This window comes from Pteropus medius, unplaced genomic scaffold (genome assembly GCF_902729225.1).
Source record: "Pteropus medius unplaced genomic scaffold, Ma_sr-lr_union100, whole genome shotgun sequence".
Lineage (NCBI taxonomy): Eukaryota > Metazoa > Chordata > Mammalia > Chiroptera > Pteropodidae > Pteropus > Pteropus medius.
This window is the reverse complement of record NW_024354498.1, coordinates 1,988,604-2,011,853: the sequence shown is the minus strand read 5'-3', so window position 1 is coordinate 2,011,853 and position 23,250 is coordinate 1,988,604. Positions and strand designations below refer to the sequence as shown.

At 34.0% G+C, this 23,250-nt stretch overlaps 1 protein-coding gene across 1 annotated transcript in view; it reads left to right on the top strand.

Annotated features, from left to right (window-relative positions):
* The window catches only part of CNKSR2 (connector enhancer of kinase suppressor of Ras 2), a 265,051-nt gene that overhangs the window by 236,599 nt on the left and 5,202 nt on the right, over positions 1-23,250 (top strand). The window lies entirely within an intron of this gene.

Sequence of the window (23,250 nt, the reverse complement as noted above, 5' to 3'; positions counted from 1 at the left end):
TTAAGAAAGCTCTTTCTATTTTCAGTTTTTTCACAAACCTCAGCTGAATATTTACCTTACAAGCAATTAGTATTATTTTCTGCTTGCTCATTTTTAGTAACCTCTTCTTCCATCTTTTTTAGAAATTCTCCTTAAACTAAAGCTTTTTCTAAGGAATTTACTTGTAACTACATTGACTTTGGTTGCATCACTTTTCCTTCTCTCATTTGGGCAGTTTACATTTGTATCATAAGAATTTCATTTATAAAAAACCGTTGATCATTGGAAAATTGTATTTGTCTGTCTAAAGTTTTAAAATCATGTATCTTATCATCTGGGATCCATATCTAACAATGTATTTTCTCTCCTTACCACTAGAAAAAAAATTAGAGTTTCTTTTAGTCCCCTTTATCTAGAGTGCCACTTAGTTTTTCTGTTGTTCAGTGTGAGATTCCAAATAGATTTTACTCATTTCTTTATATTTTTGATGCATGAAATTATCGGAGTTTTAATGTATGCAGCAATTACTTATATGTATTAACCTCATTTTTAATGCATTAAATCATATAGTCATATGTTGGTGACAAGCAAAAAGTAATGAAGCTCAGGTTATATCATGTTATATTTTTTCATCTTCGTAAGGTTTTGTAGAAACTGATCCACCAAATAATGGGAAAACTGGAGCTGTTTAAATAAGGTAACTTCATTAGGACAATTTGCAAGATTTTAATCTTTTGTTCTTGCATCACTCAATAAATACCAGAGTGTTCCGGACAGAGTATTAGAACTATACAGACTTTGGCTATTTACAGAATCTAGTAAGGGTAAGAAGATAAGAATACTGAAGAGTTCCAGTAACTTATTTTTCTAGACCACAGTCCTATCCCTGATCAGACATATTCCTTGATTAACTACATTCAGTGGTTCCTAAGAATGATCATTTCTACACTGTAACACAACTCACATCCTCTATAAATTATAGCTTCAAATTATAGGAACAAATTGCATTCAAACCTCTTCATATTAAACTCTTCTATATAAAATAATAATGTCTTGGTAGAAAAAAAAAACTACCACCAATTTCTGCTCTAAAAAGTTTATGGGGTGACATTTGACTAAATAAATAAAGCTGTTTGGGAGATTTATGACTTAAAAATACTGCATACTGTTGGAAGAAGAAAAATATAAGTGTCCAAAAATTGGTTTCTGATCAATTATAATATGAAGAATAAAAAAAAGAATAGAATAACTATTCTTCTATAATTCTAGCTAATATTTAGCAATTTCACCTATTATTTTGAGTAGTGAGTTTAAAAATTATTTTCAGGTTTTTAGAGTTTAATTAAATACACCCCAACAATGATAATGAGAACCAAATTTTATGAATGACTCACTGTTTAAGCATCAATACTATTTCTGCTGCTGGCATCAAATCAGTCTTCAGTTTCTGAAATGTATAGGAAAGTCCTATGCATAACTGATATTCAGAACTATCTTTTTAGTATATTGAGATGATTGACATCAAACTTGGACCTTTTTTCAAGTTAATAAACTTTTTTCCACAAAATGCTGAGCTATTTCATTCTGTCTTAAGTTTAAAAAAAGAGAGAGAGAAGGAAAAAAGCCATAATGCAGTTTGTTGTTCTTAACAATCATCAAAAGCTCGCTAAGCAGGGCTTGGTTATCATCCCAAAGGTGAATCACAAAAGCAGTCATAAACCAGATGTTTTTAGTAGGTCATATATCTGACCAATAACTAAAAACTCGAGAACATTTTATTGAATTTGTAATTGAATTTAGCGGAGTTAAAATGATAATTGTGCCTATAAAGCTATAATTCTCCTGGCTAAGGAATGAGAAGCAATGTGAAATCCTTTTCAGATATGAAAAGGAATAGGCTGCCCTTAAGTTTTCTATCATCATGACGTGTTGCACTGGTTTTCAAGTTAGATGGAATTATGTTTTAATTTATCTACCTGACCAAGCTTTTATTCTATCCATTGCTCAAATTCTAAAATCAGAGCTTGTCTTAGATTTCAAATATCTGACATGCTTGTATATTATCCCCAATAGATCGTAATTCAAGAGGTTAGTGCCCAAGTAAATGAAAATGTGAGTGATATAAGCCATTAGGTTTAAGAAAGGTAGAATACTAATTCCTATGTTATAATTGTCTAGGATGAGATGACTGAATCTTTAGAAAAGCCACTTAATTGATCCACTGATATTATAAGAAATCAGATATGTTTAGTGATTGAAGAACGCTTATTTAGTATTAAAACAATCAACTCAGTTTTCAAAATAGATTATTAAAATAAAAGCATGCTATATTATAAAAGTTTTAAAAGGAATGAACAAATGGGTAAATCATTCAAATCTTTGAGTAAATTTTGGCTCTCTTTTTCTGTTAAATTCTCAATACTATATGGAAATACAGAGATGGATAGATATATAATATGGCATTTTGAAATGTTAAAACAGTAATTAATGGTTATGTCATAATGGTATTTATTTTGCCTGATCCATGTGGTCCACAAACTTAGCAATTCAAAATCTTCTTAAAGGACTAAATTTTAAACATAGCAATAAACACACAATTAGGCTGTAACCTCATCTCCCCCAAGTTAACAAAGTGATAAGATTATTTTTTTTGCAATAGTTCTTTCTAATCAGCCTCTGTTATCAGAGGACCTTTAGACGGTGTATTTATAGGATGTATTTATAATTAAAAACTCATCTTGAGTCTTAGTAAGATTTCAGCACACCTCATCTACTCCTAATATGAATGACATGTGAATTACTTGACAATCTAGGTCATTCAAATAAAACACCCTTTAGCAATGGTTATACTATCACTTCATATAAGGTCTGGATCATTCTTCCTTGACATAACACTGCCATAAATAGCATTCTTTGACCTCAGTGACTTATCTTCCTAAGGTCCCCCCCTCTGCCACATGTTTTATATTAAAGACTTGGAGTAGATCTTACTAAAAATCTAGTGAGGTAAAGCGTTTTACCCAGTTGTTTAATAGAACTCTTTATTCAGTATTCAGCTTGGACCTCTTGTACTTAGACACTAAATTAAAATGTATTTTAGTGATTTAATTCAATTCAAGTAATATTTATAGAGCAGCCACAATGTCCTGAGTACCCACTCTGCTAAGTGCTGGAAAACAAAGATTTTTTTTAAAAATCGCAGATTCAATGAGTTTGTCATCTAATGGGAGAAAAAGACGTCCAAACGTAATTTATTTGCAACAAATGTGCAGCATGTTAAATGTTTTGAAAGATGAACATGTTAAATTCCAGGAAAGTACTTAAGAGGTCTTAACTTATTTCCACCTTGTGAAATCATACAAGGCCTCACAGAGGATATCACATTGAAGCTTGATGAGTAAAATTTCACCAGGAGGAAAAGAAAAAGGAGTTACATTCTATGTGGTAAAAAAAAAAAAAAAATAGCATCAGTAATGGCAAAAATGAAGAAAAACAAAGAATAATTTAGAGAAATATGGCATACAGTAATAGATGGGTAGCAGTGAAACAAAAAAAAATTATACTAGAACTAAAATATAAAGGTCCTAGTATTCCATATCCCTCATTCAGAAGTTTGAATTGTATCCTAAAAAAAAAAAAAAAAAATGATGGAGAGAGCCTTGGAGACCTCAGTATGAAGTTGCCATAATCAGATGTAAGTTTCAGAAAGGTCACCCTGATGGCAGTGTAGAAAATGTATTGGTGTGAGAGAATACAAGTGAGATAGGGAGACCAGTTAGGAAACTATTTCAACAGCCAGGATGAGAGGTATTTTATCCGCTCCGCAGAGGTATTTTATCTGGAGGCAAAAATTATGAGCATGCCTGGCTAACTACTCAAAGGAAGATCCACAGGTCTTTAACTGTTTAATGGAAACTTGGAGCTCCCCAATGGGGAATTGGAAATTGAGCTAACCACACTAATAATAGGTCTGCCAAGTAGTCCCGAATGACCAAAAGACAGAAAACACATTTAAAATGGTGCCAGTTAGCATGGATATACAATTTTCTCCAGCAATACTCAGTTGCCAGGCAGGAGTAAGAAAGCACATGATTGAATATGGGGGTGTATGTGTAGTGCATATACAAGAAGGCAAGGAAATTGAAGGGTCTAGTCAGTGGTGTAGATTGGATAAGGAAGTGAATTCAGGAGGGGGCTGCGTTCTCGATGAGATCAAAGATTAATGGAAGAAATAGAAGTCGAGGAAGCTGTAATCAGGGAGAGCTGTAATACAAAGGTGACGTGGTTCGCCATGAGGACAAACTGAAATGTGTGATGAATCCAACACAGAGGGCACTTATATTTCAAAACAACTCCTCAAGATCCCTCTTTTATGTTTGCATCTTGAAGAAAAAAAAACAACTTTGGAACACTTTGCCATATTAGTGTATAAAATAAGCTATCTAATTGCAAAAGGGGAACACCTATTGATATGGGAAATAAATACCACTTATATTAATATGATTTATTACATATTTCAGTTGTTTAGTGAAATATATTCAATGAACATAACATGAATTATAAGGAAGTGAAAATCGAAGACGTTTTAACTTGCTACCTCCATTCTAAAGTAAATCTCAGTTAACTCATTTCAGTCAGGTTTACAGCATCATTAACTGGTCAGTCTTTGAATAAAATTTTAAATATGATATCAAGGACATTCTGAATGCAATGATTGAATTATATGTATTCGTCCTTTTATTTTCACTGCTGGCTCAAGAAAATTCTTTATCTTTCCTAAAGACTATACCTGTCTGTTGAATGGAAGACATTTTGATGATTTATCTTTTCTATAAAGGTATGCTGCATAGTCTGGACTTGAAATGCAATCTACAAAGCCAGGCATGCCCATAAATCTGAATCTTTCATTCTTTTCTCATGTAGGGAGAGAAGATATTTTTTTCACAACAAAAAAGATAAACTAGAATTGCCTTCCCTAAGGAAAAGCAAATACATCTATAGTATGGTGCATTTTGTTTAAATCTTACAAGTTTATTGAACACATTAATCTATCACAAATATCTAACTTTTTTAAATGGGTGCTAACTATTCTAAAAGACTATTCTAAGGTCCTTGCATAATATAACTCATCTAGTCCTCACAACAACCCGAAGAGGTAAATATTATAATCCTTATCTTCTAAATGAGGAAATACTTTAAATGACATGATCCAGGACTCTCGGCTAGGGAATGACAGATCTGAGATTCAGACTGACGTTCTGATAGCAGAGTAGATGTTCTCAGCCACATATTGCTCCTCAGATCTATCATTTTAATTCAGGTTAAAATTTAGCAAAATGTTTTCTTTTTCTGTATATATATTAAACCTATAAAAAGAAACTAAAACTTTTAGATTTTATTATAGCAGGCCAAGACCATCATTAATATACCCCATCAAGTAAAGCAAAAACCTGCACACCACTTTACATTTATTACTAAAAATTGTAGTTTACTTTCTAATTTTAACCAGTATCCAAAAATCATGTACCATCATCATATCTATAAGCAGTGAAACAATTTCACCACTTGAATTAAAAGTCTTAATATTTTAAACTTTGACATGATTCCTTTTATAGCTAATTTGTGCTAAGTTAATAGTGCAATCTTTTTAAAAAGCTATTTCCCAAGAATAAGTCGTGAGACCAATTTGAAAAGTATTTCGTGTGGTGGCCAAAGTTTCAGTTTTTCCTTCCAAGTTCCACTTTATCCATCTTCTTTGCCTTTTTTTATATCAGCTAAAAGATTGTTTTTGTTTTTTTTAATCTTTTGGTGGAAGTAGGGAGTAGAAAAAGCAACAGATTTAGGAGTAAAATTGGGAGACGCCACGGATCTTCCCAGTTCCTACTCACAGATGCTAAATCTGATGTATTGTGGGTGACTGTGTTTTTCTCATGATAAAACATTGCTTCCTGTCACCTCTTACAAATCTGAAAAGTCGATTCATGTGCCCCGAAAGGAACTATTTAAGAATGCAACATTCACACTTTCATCTGTTTCCAACTTTGAATTTCTCACTTGCATTATGCAATATGTAGTATAAAATCAAAGTTCTTTACCAAAGTGAACTCTAATGAAATTCTCACATTTTCTGCATCTTCTTTCAAGATATTTTATGTAAAAGCACTATATAAAGTTGAAAGCAAAATGGAAATGTTAGTATCATAACCCTTGTTATTACTGACAAGCTAAATTTATTTGCCCTCAGAATGTTTACACTAAGTTGAAGAAGAGTAAAAGTTGTTTAGGGCTATTTCTTAGGGTTTTTTTAAAAAGCAGTACTACTTAGATTATATGAATTTTGTAAAACAATAATGCTGCTGTTAAACTCCTAGATCCTATTTAAGAAAACCAAATTCAGAACTAGCGAATAAATTATTACTTTTAACTCATATATTCTGGCTTTTGATTTGACACTTTAGTAGTAATTGATGTGGGTATCTGTAACCTGCCTTTCTTAGGAGATTGCCATGGCAACTCCTGAGGTAAGATACCAGTCACTGGAGCTTCCAGCTTTGCTGATCTAAATACAGAAGCTGCATTTGATTTCAGCTTGTCTGTTTCTATAGGGAGCAATGTACCACAGTTCTTTCCACTTCCCAGGCTGACTTTTTCATTGCCATGGGGACCAGATCTGCCCACACAAGTAAGATCTGAAACCATTCCTAGCATGGCTAAAACTGAGGCCTTGGGAACCAAGGCCTTCTATAATTAAAGTATATTGTTTTGTTAAAGAGAGTTCTTGCTTCTGCTTTTGAAGTATTATTTATTGATTTTTGACAAAGAGAAAACAGACTCTCTAGTGCTATGCCGAAGATTTACATTAAAGAGAAAGAAAATGTCATCACGACTTTTTCCTTGGTCAGGTTCTGGTTTAGTGTGTATTTATGGTGTATACTCTGCATAGTCAATTACTATGGAATAATGTTTCATTTCAAATTATTTGACAGTTTTTCTAAATAGTAGTAAACATTTAATATACACTTCGTGGTGGTCTTAAAATACTGCTTTTAGTTTGGGATTGTCTAAATTTGTTTCTGAATCTGGTATTGATGTCTTTTAGATAAGTTCTGCACTTGCTCACAATAAAATCAGTACGAGAAAATTATTCTAGAACCTTGCTTGTAACTATACACGGACTTAACAGGAAAAGTTTGGTGTAATTTATCACTATATATCCAGTTATAGCACATCCAGATAGAGCTGATGAATTATCCATGGAAGATCATACACATCAGTACAACTGTATTCTAATGTGTTCTTTTGGTAGTAATGGGAGATATATATATATAATGAATTATGTGTATATATATATCACTAAAAGGGTCAAAGTTCTACAGAATTTTTTGATGATCACATTTATTATGGAGATACTAATTATACCATAGCTGCTATCGTTTGCCTCTGCCTGCCCCCCACCCCAGCCCCACAAATGACACCAGTCAAAAGACACGATAAGGAAGTCTTAATTGGAACTTGAGAATCTCACATTCATCCCTTGATTTGCACATCCTTACAGATTTATAGCTCTAGTTTGCTGGTTGTGCTTTTTTCACCCTAGAGAAGGCAGCATACTCCTTGTTTAATACAAATACACTAAATAGGAATTCTAAAAAAGCCTAACTTCAATGAAATATGGAATTGTCCTTAATTTTTAAAGGGTATTATGAAGAAGCTAGCACCATAAAGTTGCTGTAAATTAATTTGGAAAACAAAATTATTAATATAATTGGAGTTTATGTTTTGTTCACTAGCAGGAAGTTAGCAGTTCATTGCTATATTTGAATGCAAATTAAGTTTACCATAGGGAGCACCTTCCGACATTTCAAATATCTGAGTTTGCAAAGGGGACTCTCACCCTAATGAAGTCCCTGTGTGATACTAGTTTTTAGCAATTACACTGGCGAGTGTGAAATTCAACATGTAATGCTAAATGTTAAACAGATATAACTGGAAACCTTTTGCAGTAGCTCTAAAGTCATTTGTATTTTTCCATAAGAACATTGAGAGTCAGCATATCTCTAACTCTTTAGTAAAACTTTCTTTAAAGTGCTGTACGATTTTGTCAGGAGGGAAAAAAATGAAACATATAATAGGCCATTTTTTTTAATGTATTCTTCATATGTTTTTACACTTCATAATTTTCCATCCCAAATGCAAGATGAGTTTGCTGATTCAAGTTGTAATAACCAATAATTTCAAGACAACTAAGATTGAATATGAATATTCATTATTCTAACTTTTGAGTTTTTGCTAAGATGGATGTTTGTTCTAATTTGTTTACATCCATGCTATATTTCTAACAAAAATTATTTTATAGTGATTTCTACCAAAATATTTTTTCTTCTTGTCATATACATAATACATTTTAAATACCTGAAACTATAATCGTTTGAATGTCATAATATGCAGAAGACTTTAACAGTGGAGATTTATGAGAATAGTCTCTGATGTAATTATAGATTGAAAAATAAGAGAGAGTATGAAATGTTATTAAGGTGAGAGATTATAACAGATTTGAGGTAAGGAAAAATAATAATTCTAAGTAACTGTTAAGATACATTTTAGTTCTTATAAACGTCTCTTGAATTTTCTTTTTACCTTTCTTGGCACTTGCTTTGCTAGGGAAGGTATTGTGAGTTGTCCTTATTGCTAAGAAATTCAGTTGGCAGTGCCCCCAAAACAGCAACTCTTTTCCAGAGTTTTTAATGAGCAAATGATTTCCAAATGTCAGGCTAGTATGCCAAGCAGGTTAGAAATAAGGCGTTAACATTTAGAAGTTATTGAAGGGGGGGATCAACATTATAATTTTTTGTAATATTGTAAGCTCAGCCAGAAAAAGTAAGCGGAAGTCCATCTCAAGTTTCTACGGTCATAAACAGTGTTACAGCATGAGAGGAAATAAAGTCTCTAAATTTTCAGCACAAGAATCACTCCTTTTCTTACTCTTAACCCACACACGCTCACCCACGCACCTATTGTAATCTTGTTGAAAAGAATTTAGTATTTCACTCACTTTTGCAGATCAATACCTTGGTTTTCCCCCTCACTTCATTTGGAGGGATATAATGATACTGGAGCTGATACTGAATGATATTTTTTTTAAAAAAAGGTAACTCCATTAAAATCAAGATGGCAGTACTTTGAGGATAGTATATGAATTTAGAAGAAGAATAGGGTTGGCTCTATAGAGCATACGTTCATAAAGATCTATGTTACTGTTAGTTTGACACATATATATGTCTTTATTTATTTTAGATCAAATTTTCAAGAATTAAGAAGTTGTGTCATTGTCTACTTAGTAAAGAAGTTGATCAGTAAAAGCATAATTTGCATAGCATCAAAATTTACAGATCACACATCATGTTTGCTGATCTGCAGCTTGACAGAGGATATGGGGCAAAGTCCTTTGTTTACTTTGAGTAGGTTCTGATGGAATGAATGAACATACTAAATATATCCTTATAAATCCAAGTCCCCAGGTACAGATACCGTTACCTGTTATTCCACCAGAATGTCTAATTTGGAGAATTCAGGTCAAGTGTGATGGGCAAATTAAATAGCTTGGAAGTAAAATTGGTGTCCTGAAGACATTTTTACCACGCAATCACTTAAGTGGTTCAAGGTTCAGATAAGATTAGAAAATGCTTTTTAGAGTGTTTATCAGGTAGGAAAGAGAATGTCTAGTAGGGTTGAAACGACCAAAGAACCCATTGAAAGAAAAAGGCAAGAAAATAATTGAGATGTTGTTAGTCCCAATGTTATAGATGAAGTGTTGTGTCACGTTCTCATCACTGAGTTACTTCACACTGATTATCATTCAAACTGAATGTGATCTATTTAATTATATCCTTTTAATATAACCATGTAAGGTGGTAGTAGAAGTTAAAAATTCTTATAAATTAAAAATATACATTGTTCATCTCTAAAGTATTGGGTAGTTAAAAAAAAATCTATTTCCTGTGGTGTGTTCATGTCTCAGAGTTTATCTGTGTTACTTCTGTAGCTATTTCATCTGGAAATGGAAATTTTAAAGAGATTTTATTTTTTTCACTTATTTTATTTTTATGGCGACATTGGTTAATGAAATCCAATAAGTTTCAGCTGTACACTTTAACAGTAAGGCATATATATATTTACATTTGGTGTTCACCTCCCATAGTTAGAATTATTTCTGTCATCACATATTTGATCCCCTTTACCCCATCTACCTTCCCCCACCCCCCTACACTCTGGTAAACACTAGTCTATAGTCCATGTCCATGAGTATTTGTTTGTCCTGTTCATTTGTTGCTTTTAGGTTTATATCTCACATATAAATGATATCATATGATTTTCAACTTTTTCCGTCTGGCTTATTTCGCTTAGCATGATTATCTCGAGTTCCATCCATATTGTCGCAAATGGCAGTATTTCATCTCTTCTTATGGCTGAGTAATATTCCATTGTATATATTTACCAATACTTCTTTAGCCAATCATCTATCGTTGGACACTTCGGTTGCTTCCATATCCTGGCCACTGTGAATAATGCTGCTATGAACATTGGTGTGCAAATATCTTTCCGGATATGGGTTTTCAAGTCTTTGGGGTAAATACCCAGTAGAAGGATTGCTGGATCATATGGTAGATCAACTGTTAGTTTTTTGAGGAACCTCCATACTGTCTTCCATAGTGGCTGTACCAATTTGCAGTCCCACCAGCAGTGTATGAGGGTTCCTATTTCTCCACATCCTCTTCAACATTTGTTATTGCTTGTCCTATTGATTATAGCTACTCTAACAGGTGTGAGATGGTATCTCATTGTGGTTTTGATTTGCATTTCCCTAATAGCTAGCGATGTTGAGCATCTTTTTATATATTTGTTGGCCATTTGTATGTCCTCTGGGGAGAAGTGTCTGTTCAGGTCCTCTGCCCATTTTTTGATTGGATCATTTGCTTTTTTGTTGTTATTGAGTCATATGAGTTCTTTGTATATTTTGGATATTAGGCCCTTATTGGAGGTGTTGCTTGCAAATATATTTTCCCATTCAGATGGTTGTCTCTTTACCTTGTTGACAGTTTCTTTTGCTGAGCAGAAGCTTTTTAGTTTGATGTAGTCCCATTCATTTATTTGTGCTTTTACTTCCCTTGCCTTTGAGGTCAAATTCATAAAATCCTCCTGAAGTCCAAGGTTCTTGAGTTTAGTTCCTATGTTTTCTTCTATATATTTTATATATACATACATATATATTCAATTTTTCATTATCTTCTTTAAATGTGCTGCAAATTTCAAATATTTTTACTTTGTGTGTTTAATCAGTTAAAAATATATTTATACAACATCATTAATGTAATTACATATAGTGTAATTATATAATAATTATTGGGGTAATTATATATGACATTGCAGTCATATAATTGAATCTGTATATATGTATATATGTATATTTGTACTTAATAAAATAGAGCTTTATTTTATTGATAATTCTTAACTAAAATTTTAAGACAGAAATGAAGAGGGGTTACACAACTACACCATGAACTCTTTGAGGTCAGACTATCATTTTTGTATATTTCTCCCTAACCTTTGATATAGTATATATACCCATAGGTGCCCATTAAATCCCTATTGCACATGTCTATAAAAATGAATTCTTCCCATTTTCTATTTTAAATTCTAAATGGTAACATTTAGAATGACAAAATAATGTGACAAAATTCTGTAGTACATTTTTCTGAAATATTTATAGACACTTCATTGAAAATAAACTGATGGTAAATTAAATTAACATATCAAGTACTTCTGTGACTATTAAATATAAAAGACCTTTTCAATTGTTGCTAATAATATAAGCTTCATTTAAGTTGTACTTTAGGTATGCCTTTATTTCAGATAGCGCTTTTTTAATGCAGATAGAAAAAGCCAGAGTGTGTGATATGCTCACAATAACTAATTAAGTCCTAACAGCACTCTAAGGTCATAGTATAGCAGTAGGTATATTAAGATGAGATACTACTTTCATAAGGAAATACTCTCTCCTGTGAACTGTACACAGAGGATGGAACTGTGATTTGGCAATTTAGAGGAACATTCTAATTATCTGGAAACAGTATTTCCTTATCTGTTTTGCCTGTGGCTAGGTTCGTCAAATATTATTTTACCTGAAATTGCTAATTAAAGATCTCCGTAAGTGCTATAAGTATAGGCACAAACTATATTACTTTTTACTATTTTTACTATTTATCACTTTGTTTTGAAAAAGAATGCTTTATCATGAAAATTTTGCTCCTCATTCATAAAAGAAAAATAAAGGCTTTTCAGTTCCTTCCCCTATGGTATTAAATTTAAAACTAAGCAAACAAATTTTTTAAAAATCTGATATCCTGTCTTTTTGAACTCAACCTTTTCCTTAAAACAGGCCCTCAAAATTCAGACAGATGCTACTCAAGCCACAATTAACAAGTCTCTTTCTCTCTCTTGGTCCTAACATTCTGAACAGCAGTATCTGTGACTCTTTCCAATACTTACACTGAGAAAAGTAATCATCACTGATGAACATTCATGGTATTAGATATTCCTGTTTTCCAAAAAGAAAAAATTTATTCTGAACACATGCATTTAGAAGAAGGGGGATGGGGCTTCAGATAATGATGTTAAATACTATTCTCCCAGGAACTCCATAAGTGTTACTTTTGATAGGCTTGGATATCTGCTATTAGTGACCTTTGTTATCGGCAGGCAGCTTAAGACCAGTAGTCAGTCAAGGCTTTGCCCTTAAATTTGCCCTCAAGCTCACGGTTAATGGAAAGGAATAAATGGAACCGAATTTCCTCTTAGAACTTAGACAGAAATAGGAATCCTTGAAAGTACTCCTCAGGCTTAAGCACTTATTTCCATTTTCACATATTTTCTTCTCTTTCATTCATTAAGGAAAAGTTTTTTTTTTCACCTATTTTATATTCAGTCTCAGCCATTCTCTTGCAAATGTTTATGCCTCCATTCATACCTTGTAATCTAATCATCAGGCATTTCATTTAGGATCATCAGCTATTCCTAGCAGGTACAGTATTAGAAGCCTGATTACATTTCTACAACTTGTGTTTCTAGAATTTCTATTTCTGCTAATTATTTGAGTGATCCTCAGTAGGGACATTTTTAAATTCACAAAACAGAAAGGGGAAGAAACATCCTCCTCAGTGTATCCTGCATAGATTCAATCTGTGAAGAGTTTGTATAGGAAGCGGATCCATACTAGAATAAGTCATCCTTATACCAACATGGCATTGCATCTGAGTTCACTGTTCAGATCTCCAGGAATCTAGTAACAGGGAAACTAGATCTGTTTCTTTTTATCCAGCTGGGCTGGTGGCCTCACAATTGGAGGTTTCAGTGATGATTGGACGCTCAATAAATATTTGTTAAGTAATATGCCAAGCAAAAACATTACTGATTGTCTTGGGGTAGCATACATACATTGCTGTTGTTTTGAAATATAATTGCTTAAAAGCTTGGTAAATAGTGAGGTTTATTTTAATAGCAGGAAGTAGGGAATATTTTTATAGTTGGGATATTGGCCAAAGGAAAACAAAACAAGAGCCATATAATTCGGTGGGGTTTTTTGTTGTTGTTGTTTTTTTTTAAGGAACATGCAATTTCCATTTGTCTTTTTAAAAACAGGAATAAAATTAGTCTTCACTATAATAAATCATTTTAACTGGTTTGAATATTTCGACTATTCAAATGGGAATAAATGAAATTGTCAGAGCAAGAAAGCCCAACAAAAACACAGAAGTAGAGAAAAAGGAGTGTTGAGAACCAGAAAGGGACTTGCAAAAAGTTAAAGACAGAAGACAATGTTAGGCTTTCATGGATTGATGTCATTATGAAGTAGGTTTGTTTCTGTGTTTTAGAGTTTATGTAGATTAGCCATACGCTAGTCCATCATATCTGACCCTCCAGGCCTGCTGGTGCTGCTCATACTTGAGATTCAGAACGCACACCCCAAGACATGCAATCGATTCAATGGGTTTGAGTCTGGAAGTATCATTATAGTTGTTCTGCTTGCCTCACAAATAAAGAGGAACTATTTAACGCTACATAAAAGTATAGCTTTAAAGAATTTATTCGAGCTGTTTACCAAGGCCTCTTTCATTTTGCTGCATTCTCGGTAAACCAAGATATTTCCATCAGATTCTTTGGCAAAAAACCTTTGTAGCTTCTGACTTACAAACTACTTATATATGGAGTACAAAAATTGGCATCACTCCAACCAGCCCAACCCATGGTGTAGCCCATCCCACTGTGACCAGCCTGAAGCAGGAGATCTCAAACTGCAACGAACATAAGAATCACCCAGGTTACTTACTTAAAATGCAGATTCCTGAGTTCCATACTCAGAAATTCGGATTCAGTAGATTATGGGTATAGAAATCTGTGGGCATAGAAATCTGTGTTTAACAAGCAGACCTCTACCCCTAAGATTTGGTAGCCAGTGGTCCTGACTACTAGTTGAAGAGACACTTTGCCCTAGGAAGTTATCTTCTCGTATGCTCATATATCTAGTTTGGGAACAAACTGTAGTCATTTTGAAATATCGATCCTCCCCCACCATCCTGTACTCTTGCAAGCTGTTCAACTGAGGAGGTGTTTCCAGTCTCTTGGAGTAGAATTCAGCAATCCTGCAGAAACAATGCCCTAAACGTACCTAAACAGGAATTGATAACCAGGGCCCTGGTTCAGATTTAGTCTGGGCTAAGTGCACTAGAAATTAAACTAGTCATGTAACATTTTTTTTCCTGAGGGAAAAGGAGAGGTATATGTTCAAAGCAGCAATTTACGAAGTGTTTCAATTGCATAGATAAATTAGGAACACTCTAAACTTAGAAATGACCTTGTGCCCAAGGTCAGATTGTCTCTGATTTTGCTGTTTGAAATTCCATGACCTCATGAAACAAAGTGGTAGAAGCCAGAGCTAGCATTCCAGCATTGTAATTTTCTAAAAAAATGAGATGTTATCTTTTGTTTCATTTGACTTATATATGAAGATTACTTAGTTTCCAGCTTCTTTTCTACAAATGAACAGAATGATACAGTAAACAAAAATTAGTCCTGCTAATTTCTGAACTGCACTGCATCCTGTTTCCTAGATACAGTGCTATAGGCTACTTATGCCCTTCCCAATTTTTTAAGGGAAGTAGTAATGAACAACTTGCTTTCTCTGTTCCCTTTTCCACTTGTTCCTTCTTGATATAACTCAAAAGCTGCTATGGGATGTTGTAGATAAAAATCTAACTGAGGCTAGAAAGAAAAAAAATATTGCTGTTTCATACCTGGTGACAATATTTGGATTCCTCAAAATCCGAAATAAAATGAACTAAAAGAGACTACAGTTTATTTTATCCCAATTATTCTTAGTTTCTCAGATCATTCAGAAACTTTAGTCTTTTCTAGTTTCTTAATTCCTTGGCATGTGGCTTATATTCAGGTGTAAAGTCACCTTTTCATCACATTTACCCTCTTAGAGCTTTTCATTTCTCTTCGTTTTGTATTGGTCAGCGTTTGGCCTCCTTACGGGAGCCACGCTAGCTGGGCTCTTCTATCTCACGATTAGCATGTGGTAGCATATATATATCAGGGTAGTTAGATAGACGATAGACCAGAAAACTTTTCTTCATACTTCTTCATCGGATGAATTCGAGGAAAGATCTTGTATAGAAATAGTTTCATTTTCTTGAAAGACTGATCATTTTACATATGTACGGAGAATACTTTTGACAAACTCTTGTGATTAAAATTATAGATGTGCATATACAAGTCTAGAGGTGGGAAAAGATGTATCTGCGCTGTGTATTATTTTGTATATATAAGATTGGCGTTTCCAAATAACCAAGCTTAAAACAAAAAGTGTCCCATTTATGGCCAAATAGACTTGCATGCCAACAGAAAGACATTATGGTATTGAAACCATATGCAATTCTAGCCATATTTTTCTCTTTTCTCTTTATGGGTTTTGCATGATGGTATTTCTAATACAAATACTAATATGCTTTGGAAATAATGGCACTCGCAGGTCTTTCATCATATTGTATCACTGCTTTATCATATTAGGCTAATACACTGCGAGAGTTGGTAGAACCTCTCCATGCCAAATCGGATCCACTTCTGTTGGCACTCAACCCATTGGACTCACAGATTGATAAGCTAATGTTTAGAGAATTTAGATCGGAGAGAGTCGGCACGGCGCAGACTCAACATCAACCTCTTGCAAGCAACTAAAATGGCCTCGTCCTTGCTGTTTATAACAGAAAACAGACTTTTAAAAAGCTTAGATCATCAAGTGTTTTGGATTGGAGGCCTCCCTAAAGGGATATTAAGAGGGGCAGGCCACTTTTAAGAAGAATGCGAGCTTTCTACACTGGGACTAGCATAAGATCAAAGCCAAACAAGATGGAGCACAGTGACAGAAAACTGCCGTTTTTGTGGGAGAACAGAAGGGGAAGGGTATTGACTGGGGAGGGCTTTGTGTGGCGACACCTCAGTTGTGTTCTTCTGACACCAGGAAAGGAGAGGGATCAGCTCCGATAACTAGAAAACTCTGTTTAATGGACTCTTTGGTGGCCTCTTTAAGGCAAAGCAGAGGAAGCAAATTCTGTGTATTAAGTGTGTTTTGCATTTTTAAAACTTGACGTGCTGTATTGTACTAAATTAAGTGTAATCTATTAAGGCAGGGTATACACAACCTGCTCTGAAACTTACTATGTTCATTCTATTATAAAGTGTATTCAGGTGCAACACAGAGACTGCTTTTGGTGACACTAACGAAGACAATTCCTCATGCCAGGCTTTATTAGATTCCTCAGCTAACATCCTAACTTTCTCCTTATTTCTTGGCACTTGTATACAAATGGTGTTGCCTCATAGGACAGGCATGAGCTATTCTTTTCTGTAAAATTTTCCTATTCTATAGGCTGTGGTTTTCACTTTTGAAAAAGTATTTTGTCTGGATGTCTTTCAAACTAGCTTCAGATATTATTTAATACTATGTAACTGGGTCCCTTATGGCTCAATATTGCTTATTTTTCTTCTGTAGTGGATGTGAAATTTCCTTTATTTAGTTGGATAAGATACTCTGTAATAATTTCAATGCTAATTAATGGATATTTCATACTGTGCAATGAACAGATAATTTAACATTGTATTTGGAAATGTTTTCTTTCTTCCTGTCGCCACAGTGTGTGTGGTATTGCATAATGTGAATACCTGTAAAAATATAAATTACTTAAAAATAAAAATATGACCAATTGGTATCAGATCTTTTTAGATAGCTAAATAATTTGCTAAGAATGCTTGATAGTAAATATCTTTCTAAAGAGAAGTAATCTATGCTTCTTTCCCACAAATGGAATTTGTGTTGTGAATAAAATCACATTGCTCTGCCTTACTATTGCCTCTGTGCTCTAACCATTTTAATGTGTTTTTTTTAAAGTATATATAAAAATGATGGTTCTGGTATGTAGAAATCCATCAAAAAGCATTTTGTTGGTATTTAATATTAGTGGGATTGTCTTGGGTCATTCTCCCTGTTTTAAGTTATAGTAAAATTTTATGATATGAAGAATTTTAGTTTTTTCTCATTAAGGAATATGGTGACTCCACATTAATTTTTAAACATACTCTTCTCTTAGCTTTGATTTTAAACTATCCCCTTTATGAAATTCTGCCTAAGAGCCTGGTATCTTGACTTCCATGTCTCTATTAGTTAAATTTTCTAAATTTTGCAGGTAAATCTAGAATCTGTCATTTATGTTTGTGGTTGTCCTTCAACGAACCTTGCCTTTGGGTCAATAAACCAATGCCAAGGACACCAAGATTTTACCATCTGAACTGTTTGTCATAAAAACTGCCGTAGTACGCTGGAAATTCAACCACTGTCATATGTTTGTGGCATTAAACCACATAATTTGGCAGAAATGACATGCTTAGAGAGTGAAGTACAGAATAAACTCAGCTCTGTCTCTTTAGTCACATATTTATGGAAGTAAGCTTTATTGTCACGCAGAAGGGATTGACAGACATTAGTAAGGGCCGTACTTAATTTCGGTGAAGCACAAGGTCATTCATACACGGATGGGCTTCACATGTTCTTTAAAAATACACTCAGCAATCCTGGTAGATTCACTGAAGCTGTCCTTTTAAAAGAAGGTTTTTTTCTCACTAAAATAATTTCTTTTCATCAGAGAAGTTACTGTTATTTTGCCTAAGAGAAAATTTGCAAATCAATTTTAATTATGAAAAGGGTAGTTGATTAAAGAGCAACTAGTAAAAGCCAACTTTTAAAATCTTATGCTTTTTTCCCGATATAATAAGCTGCCCTACCCCCAAATTTACAATGCTGGGCATAGCTAGTCGACTTTTGTAAAAGCATGAATTAAGAGTTAATATTTAATTATAAAGCAGTTCACATTACAGTGTAAACTACTGAATACATAGTCATCTTTAGCATAAAATCTACAAACATTAAACCCATCTACATTAAAGCCGTTAAAAGTTTAATTGTCACCTTACATATAAATAAGTTGTTTGTTGTGGCGCACTAGTTAATTAGCAGTCAGAAAATATTCCAGTTGTCTCAATGCAAATGTTTAGTTGCTCTTCATGACAGGAATAGTGCTCCACATACGTGATACCATTAGCCTGGAAGCCTCAGGGCACTCTGGCTGTACAAGAACGAATGTTTCTCACATTTAACTGGTGACTAATGCTACTATGTCCAGCCTTCTCTCCCACTTGTGACTTAGCCTTCCCCAGCTCTCTGTGCTCATTACCCAGCTGTGTTGTGGAAGGAACAACTGTTTCCAGGAAGACATCATTGTCCAATTTTAAAAGAGCACAGTTCCCTTCCAAAACATGTACCAGAACTGATTATCCCTGTTGGCTTGGTTCTTCCAGAGCCCAGTTGATATATTTGTTTTGTATTAATTTTTTTTTTACTCTCCTTCAACATTGTCATCACAGTCGCAGGAAAACAGGCAGGACACCAGAATGAAATTTGGGGTCCCCAAGTTTGTGTTCTGCTCTCCTTAATTTTTCACCAAAGGAACATGAATAAAATTTGCACTATAGACTGTCATAAAATTGCAGTCACCTGATAGGGAGCCCTCATTGGAGTACTATGTATGTAAAGTAGAGAAAACCATCGCTCAGTTTAAGCATTGGGTGCATGAAGCACCATGCCAGATAGAAGAGTGGGAAATGGCAAAGGAGAACGATGGTTTTCCGCTCAGAGAAAGTCACAGTCTAGGTCACTGAAGGAGGGTCCACATGGGGCCATTGAGGCACAGGAAGAAAAAAACATTAGAATTTCTCCTCAGGTTTTATAGCTCATCCTTCCAATTTCTTTTCTGTGTTTTATAACATGCATATCTATTAATAAGAGAGTAATACATGTATGTATATCATCAACAACAGAAGTGTTTTAACTGATAAGGATGTGCAATCAAAAAGTTTGGAAACCACTGAGCATGAATGTAAGGAAATACATCAACCAAAGACCTTACAGTGTTTAATACATGCATTATTACCTGCTAATAATCCATTTGCAAGAAAGTCCAACGAACTACATTTAGCTAATCTTTTCTTTGAGCTTTTCTTTATCAGTACATGGAGGTCATATGCAACCTGAAAGAACCAAACAATGAAGTGCTGTGCTGCTCACCACATTCCTAGAGTCACAATATTTTACAGTGTAACTAGACTATCGATGAGACAATAAAGATGATCATTCGCCTCTGTCACGTATGACACAGCCAGAAATGACCCTCCCTTGGCACAGATAAAAATTAATTCATCGATAGCTTCTTCGTGATCCTCGACTCTTATCAGTCAATGGGATTTTATATAGGAAAGAGAACTTTATATATTCTCTTTTCTTTAATAAAATGGGAGTAGAAAAGTTTGTCATCTGACACACGACTAATTTACATGTTGTAAATATAAATATAATTTCAGAGAGAATTTATTCGTGCATAGGCCCAGAATTCCTGAATAAATTAGGTTTAAATTAAAATTTCACTGTAATAGCAATACAGTTCCTTATTAGGAATCGCTGAAGGTTCCTATATATGCCCTGTGGTTTGCATGTGGTCTTCTACATTTTGCCAACTTTCAGAAAATATTCATTCAAATTGCAAAAGAGCTGATATTTTGCCAGTGCTCCAATGGCTGAACTGGCACCTTGAAAGAAAGTCATTCAGGAAGCAGACCTCACCAAGTGCTTGCCTCCTCTTCCAAAGCAAGCCTCTTCTAGAAGAAGAAAAGCGAGGGTTTAAAAAACAGAGAAACCAGAAGAGAAGTGAGAAGGAGACGAAGAAGAAGAGGGCAAAAAGAGAAGACAATAAAGGTGCTTTCATATTTTCAGTTGCAACAGTAGCCTCAATTGACATAATTGGTATTCATCTGAGGGAAAAAAAAATCAAGGAAACCAATTGAAAATTATAAAAGAAAATAAAGGTCTGTTTTTGTCTTGAATGTTGAGTTCTGTGTTGTTTTGACTGTTGAGCACAGTGAATCAGACTTATAATGTGACTCTGCCCCTAACCCCTCTCCTTTGAAAATAAAAAGACTCTTTGTCTAGTCTTAAAATGTTTAGTAATTGGTGGCATTTTGTGGTAGCCTGGCATCTCAATCCCTCATCCTTCCTCATCCCACTACTGTGTCTTGTGATGTTGCACATGTGTAAGATGTGTAGGGGTCGGGGAGGGGCCTTACTTCTCTCTAATAGGAGCCGCACTATTCCATTACTAGGAAATGTTTTTGTGTTCTGTCTCATTGTGATTCCTTGTTCAAATGTGCTGCCCTGAGATAAATCTATACTCAATTATTCTTACAGCTGTCAACCCAGATTCTTTGTAGAATTATGTTGTCCTTTGGTTGAATGCTTTTATTCCCCCTTAACAGCAGGAAGAGGGAAAAAACTGTTTCAGTTTTTATTTATTTAATAGCTATGCTTTGTCACTTTTATATTATTAAATCTTTACTTATCCTTCTTAAAGTAAAACTACATTGAAATTTTATTAAAAAAAAAAAACATCTAGCCCAGTATTTCACAAACTTTAAGAACTGAGGAGAAAGAAAACTGGTAAGAATGTTTTTTAAACAAAATATATACACCCTACAGTTTTAGATAATATGGAAGAAGATTATTCGTAAAACAAAAATCTACTGTGTAAAAATACTTCTGCCTCTCTTAAATATTAAAACTATAATCTGAATCCCTTTTTTCCTTCACCTTCTTTCGAGAACTGAAAAACTAATAATACATTAGGCCACCGGATACTTAAACTACTATAATTCACATCTGTTAGGCCTCCCATTTCTCCCCCACTCTCTGCTTTATGAAATTACATCTAGCTTTAGATGCAGTTTTGCCTTGAGGCAAAAAGAATGATAACTAGTAAGTAATTCCTCAGAGTCCTTTCCTGGCCTATGATTTTATGAAGTGGAATTATACTGTTCAAATGTATCCTTGTTTTTACAACTCCATTTAGTTACTCTGAATGACCTTGTGATTTTGTGCCTTCCTGGTTCCAAACGATTCTTGATTAAAATTTCCTACCTCGTTTCAATCTTGCTCTTAACCCACAAAGCAGTTCCTCCTTTTTACAGTCCTCCATCCACCCATCCCTCAAAATCCTCTGGGTGTTACAAACATTCAAGGATGAGCCAACAGAGAATTTAAAAGCTGTTATTTAAAGGGATTTCTGTATTTTTAGATTGTAGTTGTAACACAGATATATGATTAGGAAGTTAAAGTCATTATAGAGGAATTAGGAATAGCATGTGCTGATAACCAGGAACTTTCTAATGGAAGAACTCAATAATCATGCATACCAATAATTGCTAACCTCAGCAGCAGAACCAAAATTGAATGTGAAACTTAAATGAAGCTACTTTTTAATCCTAAAGGTGATCCCTTTAAGTTAAGGTACTGTGTTTGTGGGCTTTGGGGGCAGTTGTAGGTGCTCTAAAAAATTAAGACTGCTGCATTTTAAAGGAGTCTCACAAATTAATTAATACCTGCTGTTAAATATGCAGCTCAAATGATTACTGGCAAAATTGGCAGTATTGAATTCTCGTGAAAATTGTTGATTCTGGAGTTAGACTGCCCAGCCGGAATTCTAGCTCCACCACTTACTAAGTGTGACCTTGAGCAAGGTACCTCCCTGCTATAAAATGAAAATATAATAGATCTACTCTTAGTACTGTTGTAAGTATTAAATGAGATTAAATGTTAAGCATTTACCCTACTGTTTTGCACATATAAATGTTAACTACTCTTATTACCAATTAGAGAGTCTTTTTTTAACTATGTCAGAACTCCTAAAATATTCACATGGTCCTTGGTAGAATGAACAACATTCCATATTTACTCCTTGGACCAGTACAATTAGTATCAAATAGGATTCTTTGGCTCTCTATTAAAAATGTAATATAGCCCTAATCCCATCTACCTCTCCAAGCAAACTCCAAGTTCATCTCTGTTTATCAGTGTTGGGAATGATACGACATCAGTATTCAGGCAATTAAAGAACAAGATGGGAGTTTGATTTGTTCATGTAGATCTAAGATCCTTTTCTGAATCAGTCTCTAAGGTTTTTTTTCTCCCAAAAAAATATTTAATTGGGCTATTTTCTTTCTTAGCATTTCTTACAAATGCTAAGTAGCTTGTCTTAGTATGTGCCAGATTTTCCCTTACATTTGCATATAAATATATTCCCATATTTCACTTAAAGCATTATTGATAATTTATGATCATCTACTATATTCACAATGTGGCAGGCATTGCTATGGCAGTCACATGATACTTAGTATCCTCAATGGCACATTATTAGAAGATTTTTATAATCAAATAGAGTCTAATGAATGCCATTGCATCTTATGAAGTCTGGAAAAATGTAAAAATCAGTTCACTGCTAAACCAGGAGAGCTCTATTAATCAGCACTTCTATGCTTATCAATATAATGATAAGGGATATTCATTAATGTTTTAAAATAATAAATTATGTGCAGGATTGTTTCTGTGTTGTGTACCTTTTGTACTCTAATTCTTTGAACTTAATGGACTCAAGATATTTATGGAGATTTACTATTAAGAGAATATTTTGTTAATCAAAGCATCCTAATATTGATCATGCTAAAACAATTGGCTGCCTATAGCTAACTTATCCAGTATAACTAGCAGCTGTGGGGTTGTTT